Source organism: Hipposideros armiger, unplaced genomic scaffold, assembly GCF_001890085.2.
Source record: "Hipposideros armiger isolate ML-2016 unplaced genomic scaffold, ASM189008v1 scaffold_426, whole genome shotgun sequence".
NCBI lineage: Eukaryota > Metazoa > Chordata > Mammalia > Chiroptera > Hipposideridae > Hipposideros > Hipposideros armiger.
Window position 1 is genome coordinate 1224958 of NW_017731776.1, and position 7911 is coordinate 1232868.

The window sequence follows — 7911 nt, forward strand, 5'->3', positions numbered from 1 at the left end:
TTAAGTGAAATAAGTCAGTCGGAGAAAGACAAATACCATATGATCTCACTTATATGTGGAATCTAAAGAACTGAATAAACGAGCAAAGTAAACAGAAATAGTCTCAGAGACACAGGAAAAACTGATGGTTGCTAGTTGGCAGGGGGGTAGGGATAAGGGAGAAGGGGAAGGGACGAGACAGCATAACTAGGTAACTACAATATTGCCACATAGGATAGGAAAGACAGTTCGGGGAATATAATTAATAATGTTGTAAATATTTTGTAGGCTGTCAGATGGTCACATGTCTTGTTAGGGAGACCACTTCATGGATGGGGTAGAGGCTTGATCGCTGCATTGCACACCTGAAGCTGATGTTGTATAATATTGTATGTCAACCATGATTGAATATATATATAGTCACAGGATGTGGAGTATAGTGTGGGAGTGGAGTCAAGGGAATTGTAATAGATGTGTATGCTATGAGGGGGGAAGTGGGGCGGCAGATTGGGGAGTGGGGTTGTCACTTTGAGGGGTAAAAAGTATAGTGCACCGTGTTGTACAGCTGAAACTAATTTAAAAAAATGTTTATTTCACAATAATATAAAAAAACAAAAAAAGAAAAGAAAAAAAGGTGACACAAAAGCTAGCAGAGGAGTTAAGGCAGTTCCAAAAAGAAAAGAAAAAATCTTACTGAGTTCCAGTAGCCTTTGGGCCTGACCTCTCCAGACTAGTTTCTCAGCGATTCCTTCTGCGACTTAAATCCCAACTTTAAAGCCCAAGGGTGGCCCTAGCCCCTTCCCTACACTCCCACCCACCCAGTTCCCCAGAAGATGCAATCAGGCCTGGAACTGTAGGTGTCAGTGAAGTCCCAGGGACCCACGTGGGTTTAGCTGCTCCGCACTAGGTCAGGGGGACAGTCCTCAGCATCTTTCCAATCTGATATTTTGTACCTGTTTCTTTGGCACCCCAGAGCACTGGGCTGGGGGTCTCAAGGACAGCCCTGGAACTGCCACATCTTGAGGATGAGATCACAGATGAAGCCAGTGATGGGGGGAGGGGGGGGAGATTTCAGTCCTCCCAAAGGGATCTGCAACCTGAGTCTGGACTGGCCTCCTTGGATTTACCACACGTCAGGGACAGTCCTTAAGCCGGCCCTATACCATCTATCCTCCACCTCAGGGCCTTAGTCCTGGCTGCTCCCACTACGCTTTCCCCTCAGATATCTCATTGCTCATTCCTCATCATCCTCAGGTCTTGACTCTCAAGTCACCTTCACTGTCGTCCTCCAGATTTAAGATTCCAAGCCCTGCCTCCTCCCCCACCCCACCCAAGGCACTGCCTCCCCCACCTCCCTTCCTCTGCCTCATTGTTTCCCCTGGCACCTATCACACTTTCTAACATACTCTATACGTTGATTTTTTTTTAATTTGGTCTGAGTTTCCTGCTAGAATATAAGTTGCATGAAGGCAGGGAGTTAATGGTATGTGGGGGCATCACTGTGCCACCAGTACCAAGAGCAGTGTCTGGCACACAGGTGGTACTTAACAAATATTTGCTGAAAGAGTGCATGGGTAGACTGTGAAAGGACAGCTTCTACTCTCTTTGAAAAAACATCAAGAGCTATCATTTTATTGAACACCAACTGTGTGCCAGGCCCTCTACGAGACATGTTACCTGCATTGACTCATTCAACTCTCACATCTACCCTCAGTGGAGGTATGGCCTGGCAGAGCCCGTGCCCTTAACCGCTTTACTCAGGCTCATGGAGAACAGGTCCCGAGACAAGTCCGCATCCCCCTGCCCCCCATCAGACCCTTGAGCCCTCCTACTAGAGGAGTAATTCTGGGCCCTAGTCAAGAGCCACAAAGGCCCATGGGGCTCATTTATTCCAACCCCATCATTGCACAGGCAGATAGACTGAGACCCAGGGAGCCTTGCTCAAGGTCACAGGGGGGGCCCGAGACAGTAGCCCATGGTGGTTACGAAGCTGCCTTCAAACGGTGACTCTGCCACTGTTTAACGGTCTGACCCTAGGAGAAAGTCCCTTAAACTCTGAGCCTCATTGTTAAATGGGGATAATACAGATGATCAAGCACAAAAACAACTTAGCCAGGAAGAAGCCCAGAGTAAGAGAAAGCTGTTGATACTATTAGTATTCCGAGGGGCCGGCAGGAAGTGAAATCCAGGCCGCCTGACTTGGACGCCTTCTCGGACCACAGGCTGTGTCTCCAGCTTCTTCTTTTTTTGCTTTACCTTTCCCTGGAGGGGGCCCCACCAGCTCCTTTGAAGTGGGGTGGGTGGGAAGTATGCAAACCTAGGTGGTCCAGGTCAGCCACTGGCCTTGCCCACCCTCTGTCTCCCCCGTGGTCTTATCTCCAGGAGGCCCCTGCAGGAAGTTTCTCTGGGGTCTTCATTTTCTCAGCTGCTACTCATGAGCGGCCCACATGGCCTCTGCTGAGAGGTCCACCCAGGCCTGCCAGCCAAGATGCTGCCCTGCTGCACCCTCCTTTGTCCAGTGAGGCCTCAGCTCCTTGCTCCCAGACCCTTCACAATGTTCCACCCACCTCCGCCAGCTCCCAGGACAGTGCCCTGTCTCCCACAGCGCCTTGACCCCCACCTCTCCAAACTCCACTGGTTTCAGATGCTTTTCCAGGGTGGCCTCACTACATCGTCATGTGTGGTCAGGTCATTCCCCAGCAGCGGGTCCTCCCTCCTCCTCCATCTCCGGCGCAGAGGCAGCTGGGTGGGGTAGCAAGAGGCCTGGACCAGGGGCCAGGAGGCCAGGTTGGAGTGCCAGCCCAGCCACTGAAATTCCGTGGGAATTTGGAGAAGTCACAGCCCCTCTTGGGAGGGCTGGACAAGGAGACCTCTAAAGCTCTTTCTTCAGTGCCCCCATCTGTAAACTAAGGACTGAGTTGAATGGAAAATGTCCTGTACGCTCCACATCTGGGATACTCTGTCGAGAAAGATCCTGAGGTTACCCACATATGGGCTCAGTGGGAAAGGGTTCTCTTCCTACCCCCACCCCCATATTCAAAACCTGTGTTCTTCCCCTCAGCTCTGCCTCCCAACTATATTCTGAATCCAGCCACCTCTCACTGTGTGTCTTTCACTTGGATACTGCAGAGGTCTAGTAACTGGTGAGATCATGTCCCTCTGCTCCTGAAAATACACCAGTGGCTCCCTCTGTCCTTAGCGTGAAATCCGCATCCTTTCCAAGGCCTGCAATGATCTGACTCCTACCTGCCTTTCAGACCTCATCTCCAACCTCGCTTCCTCCCAGTCTGCTTTCATTTCATCATACCTCAGGGCCTTTGCACTTGCCACTCCTGCCTACAATTACCTCCCCCCAGATCTTCAAAGGTGCCTCCTACTCACGGTTCAAGTCACAACTCAAAAGTCACCTCCTCAGAGAGGCCTTCCCTGACCGCACAACCTTAAGCAGGCCCCCTTCTCCTCTGTCCCCCACTACCGGATCAGTGGGATCACCCTGCCCTATTGTCTTTATGGCACTTACTCTAGGCTGAAACGTTAACTTGTTTATTTTAAATGACCTTGAACATAAGCTCCAAAAGAAACCCTCCTATAAGTGTTCCTGAGGCTGCCCAATGGTAATGGGTGCCCCATCATACTTGTGCAATGAGCGAATTCTGTCTCAGGTGTGTGGTCACGGGGCTGGAGGCAGGGCCTGGCACTTTCCATCCTTGGGCCAGATGGTAGTGTCTGACAGCCTTCCCTCAGGACAAGTCTGTGGCTCCTCCCCACCCCCTTCACCCGGTCTCATGGTGGGCTCTCAGCCCCTCGCCCTCTCCCTCCACTAGGGCAGACCCTGTCTCAGCATTCCCTATGCTGCCGGTCTTCCTAGGGGAAATCGACTCCCAGAGGAGCTAGGAATGCCTGTCATGTGTCCCACAGGCACGGAACCCTAAAAACACCCCAGCATCACCCAAGGGCCATATCACCCTGCCTCCAATACCTTCCCCTCCCATCTGCTTCCTTCCTTCAAGTTGTCCTGTAACCCCACTGCCCCCCTGGGCTCACCTGACCCCTCTGCTCGGCACGACCTCCCAGTTTACATTGCTGCCAACTCTCTCTAAAACTTGCTTCTTCCATCCTGTGGGAATCCAAGGAATGCCATTCCCAGGACACAACCACTCATTAGCTGGGCCACGGGAATTAGGGTGATTGCCGCTGCTAATAATCCTAATTCCCACAACAACCCTTCTCAACTCAGCATAGTTGGTGTGATGCGTCATCTCCTCGCCACATCACGTGTCTATCCATAAACATTTCCTGATACCAACTCCTCGCAGACCCTGAGAGATCCTCTCTGGGCCCTACTGGCCAGGAGGTGGTGATCCATGTGGGGAGACTGGGTACGCACAAAAAGAAAGAGATGGACTATTAATGCTGGAGAGAACATGCTAGACAGTGGGTGCTACGGACAGATCCAAGAGGCCTGAGGTCCGTGGAGGCACCAAGGGGTGGCAAGCTGACCCTCTCACCCTCCCCAGGGGCATGCTATGAGATGCACTGCGGGGGGCTTCTTAACCTTACATGAAGCACTACACAAATACAGCATCCAGACAAACCCCTGTGCCCCCTTCTAACCAGACTGCCCCCCAAGCCCCTTCTATGGAGAAATTTGGGAGTTGTCCCAAATTTGGGAAGGTGGGAGGAGGTGGGCTTGAAGGCAGGTAGATTTGGAGGGTGGAGAGGGGGTAGAAGGCTGGCGAGGAACAGACCCGAGTGAACGCACCATGGTAGGAACCTCAGCCATTCTGGGGTGAGGGGCTACTCTGAGGAGACCAGTCAAAGGGCACAGGATCCCCCTCCCTGAGGAGGCTGAAGAGGAAGGTGGAGGCAGTCAGGGTCTGCAATCCCAAGCACCTGAACGTGAGATGGATCCACTGGTTTTGCTCAGAACAGCTTCGAGTTTTGCACTTGGAAGGGAAGAAGAGGGAGAGAGCTGGCAAGCGAGCATTTACCGGACAGACAATGTGCCAGGCACCGCACCAGGCACTTACCATCGGATCTTGTTTAATTCTACGCCAATCCTATAAGCTGGAGATCCGCGCACCCCCCCCCCTCCCGTTTTACAGGTAGAAATCTGAGGCCGCGCAAGGTTAAGAGAAGCTGACCTAATGTTTATAAAGGCTCTCAAGGATTCCAATTTACCCTTCCAGACCCACCCTGGAGCCTCACCCTGGCCCTGGGGACTGCACCCCAATCTGCCTTTGTCTCCTTCGGTGAGTGCCAACTGGGACCTGCCCACATATCTGAGGTCCCCACTGACGTCAAGAGTCTGCTCATTCACTCTGGAAGCATCAAGGGGATTCTGGTGACCATTAAAGTATCTGTCTCCAAAGTTGATGACTATACCCGGGAAGTTCGCTAAGTGACCCACTGGGTGTGGGAAGAAAAAAAAATCAGAATTTGTCTTCTTAGTTAGTTTTTAATCTTAGCCTTCCAAAGATTCCATTTGGATGTATGTTTAAAGGTACACACATTAGCACAGCAAAACATATACGCCTGTTACAACAAATATAGATACATTTGAATACAAAATGCCTGCTCAAAAATATTTTCACAGCCAGGGTGTCACCGCACGGAAGTTTGCAACAGTGGTTGCGGCCCCCTGCAGTGAGTTCTCACCTGAGAGGCAGGAGTGGTAGAGACCCTGCTTCAAACAAGTTGGGCTCAAATCCGTGTGGCTGGGCAAGTTTGTAGAACTTCCTGAGCCTCAGTTTCCTCATCTCAGAAACGGGGGTAGCAATAACACCCACCTCAGGTGGGTTACAAGATATGATGGACGGACATAAAGCTGGTAGCCCAGAGCCTGGCACCCAAGTGTAGATGCAATTATCACTAATTCAGTGACAGAGAGCAGAGCTGGGTCAGGCCTGGCCCGGCCTTGTGGTGGGCTCTGCCCTGTGGCGTGTGTCTGCGGTAGGAGACCCAGAACCCAGAATAGGTCATTAGAAATGACCTGTCAGGGCAGCCAGGGTGAAGACAGAGATTACAAACAAGTGGACCCTTTTACTACCAGAACTGTGGGGCATGGAGGGGGGGTGTTCTGCATAATTTAGCTCACTTAACCCCCACAACACCCAGAGGAAGTAACTTTATGTAGCCATTTCCCAGACTTGAAAATCAATGCTTAGAGAGAGCAAAGATCTTTCCCAAGCTACTGCGGGAGGCGCTGGTCTTGGCCTGAGGACACAGAGCCCATGTTTTTTCCTATTACACCTCCCTGCCTTCCCCCTGAACCTTCCTCCGAGTGTTCAGAATGGTGCCCAACGATTGCCCATCCCTCAAATGTAACATTATGCAGCCATTAAGAAGAATGATTATACATACAGGAATGACTAAGTACAACACGAGGAAATGTTTATGACACAATGTTAAGAGGGGATGATCAGGACCCCAAAATTGTAAATACAGTATGATAAAATTATACTCTAAGATGATTGTGCTTAGAAAAGACTAGAAGGAAACACACCGAAATATCCACGGTGGTTTTGTGTATTAGCACCATGGGTGAGCTGTTTCCTACTTTTCTCCATTTACCAAATAGTCAATCAGTGCATATAGCTTTACAACGAAAAGATATTATGTAAAAAAAATAATAATGTGGTTGAAATATTTGGAAACCTAGTTTCCTCTTCCACTTCTCCTTCAAATCCCTCCAAAGCCTGTGTTTGTAGGACAATGTGACTACAACCAAGAGACATGGTCGGAGTTTGGGGAGTAACCACTACCTCCACAGACTCACGTCAGCTCCTTCTCTTTCACCAGCCTGCTTTGACCAGACTCCCCTCTCGGTGGAGTGAGGACCCCCCACCCCGGAGCCTCCTCCCAGCCCTCAGCCTCCTGCTGATGCTCACCTGCCACTGGCGGGTCGGCCTCCGGTCTCCGAAGCGAGATGCGCACACCTGTTCCTCCAGGTGAGGACTCAGCGAGGGGGACGCGCGCGCCAGGAGGAGGGAGCCGGCTGGGGCGCGGGCCGTGACATCACTCTTCCAGCCCCGCCCCCAAGTTCTAGGCCACGCCCCGGCTTCCTGGCTCCTCGGGTTTCGTGGTTCTCATGCTTGCGGGGTGAGGTGCTGGGGACACTTACCCCGACACGCAAGCCCCACGTGGGCCGGGCCCCCAGCCATCAGCGGTGCCTGCCAACGGAAGCCTCCAAGGGCGGCCCTCGCGGTAGGCCGACTGAACAGGAGGTCCTACTCTTCTAGGGCGAGGAGGGCCCGGAGATCCTCACCACCCCCTACCCCACCTCCTCACTTCCACCCCAGTTTAAATGTAGAACTATTGTGTCCGTGGATTCCAGGCTCAAATCCCCTGGGGTGAGGAATGATCCCCCAGAGGATGAGAGGGGGGCCTCTGATTCCCCGAGTGTTTTCTTCTCTCAGATCCTACCTCCCACCCCTTCAGCTAAGGAATGGGTGGGGGTGGGTGGAATGGGGTGGGCACAATGAGTGGCCAAGAAGCATGATTCCAGCCCTCGGGGGTTGGGGAAAGTTACCCTCCCCTCCCCTGCATCTGACACCTACAGTCAGGAAACTGCTTCAGTCGTCTTTGGATTATCCGAGATTGTTTATCTTTAGCAAAGTTGTGTTGAAAATGCCAGCCTGCTGGTGGTGGCAAAAACAAAGGGCACCACTTTGAAAAGGCAATTCGTTTCCACCTAACCAAGAGTTTAAAAAAAGTCCTTGCCATTGGACCCAGAAATTCCATTTCTGGAAACCTGTCCTAAGGAAGTCACCCAGAATACGTGTTCATCGTGGAGTTCTTTATAATGGTGAAAACTGGAACTAAAAGTCCAACAAGAGGCAGAGAGGAGGGTGGGGTGGTGGTGTGAACAGCACAAACACACAATGGAATATTACACAACCACTTAAAAGTTATGTTTACAAACAGCTTATA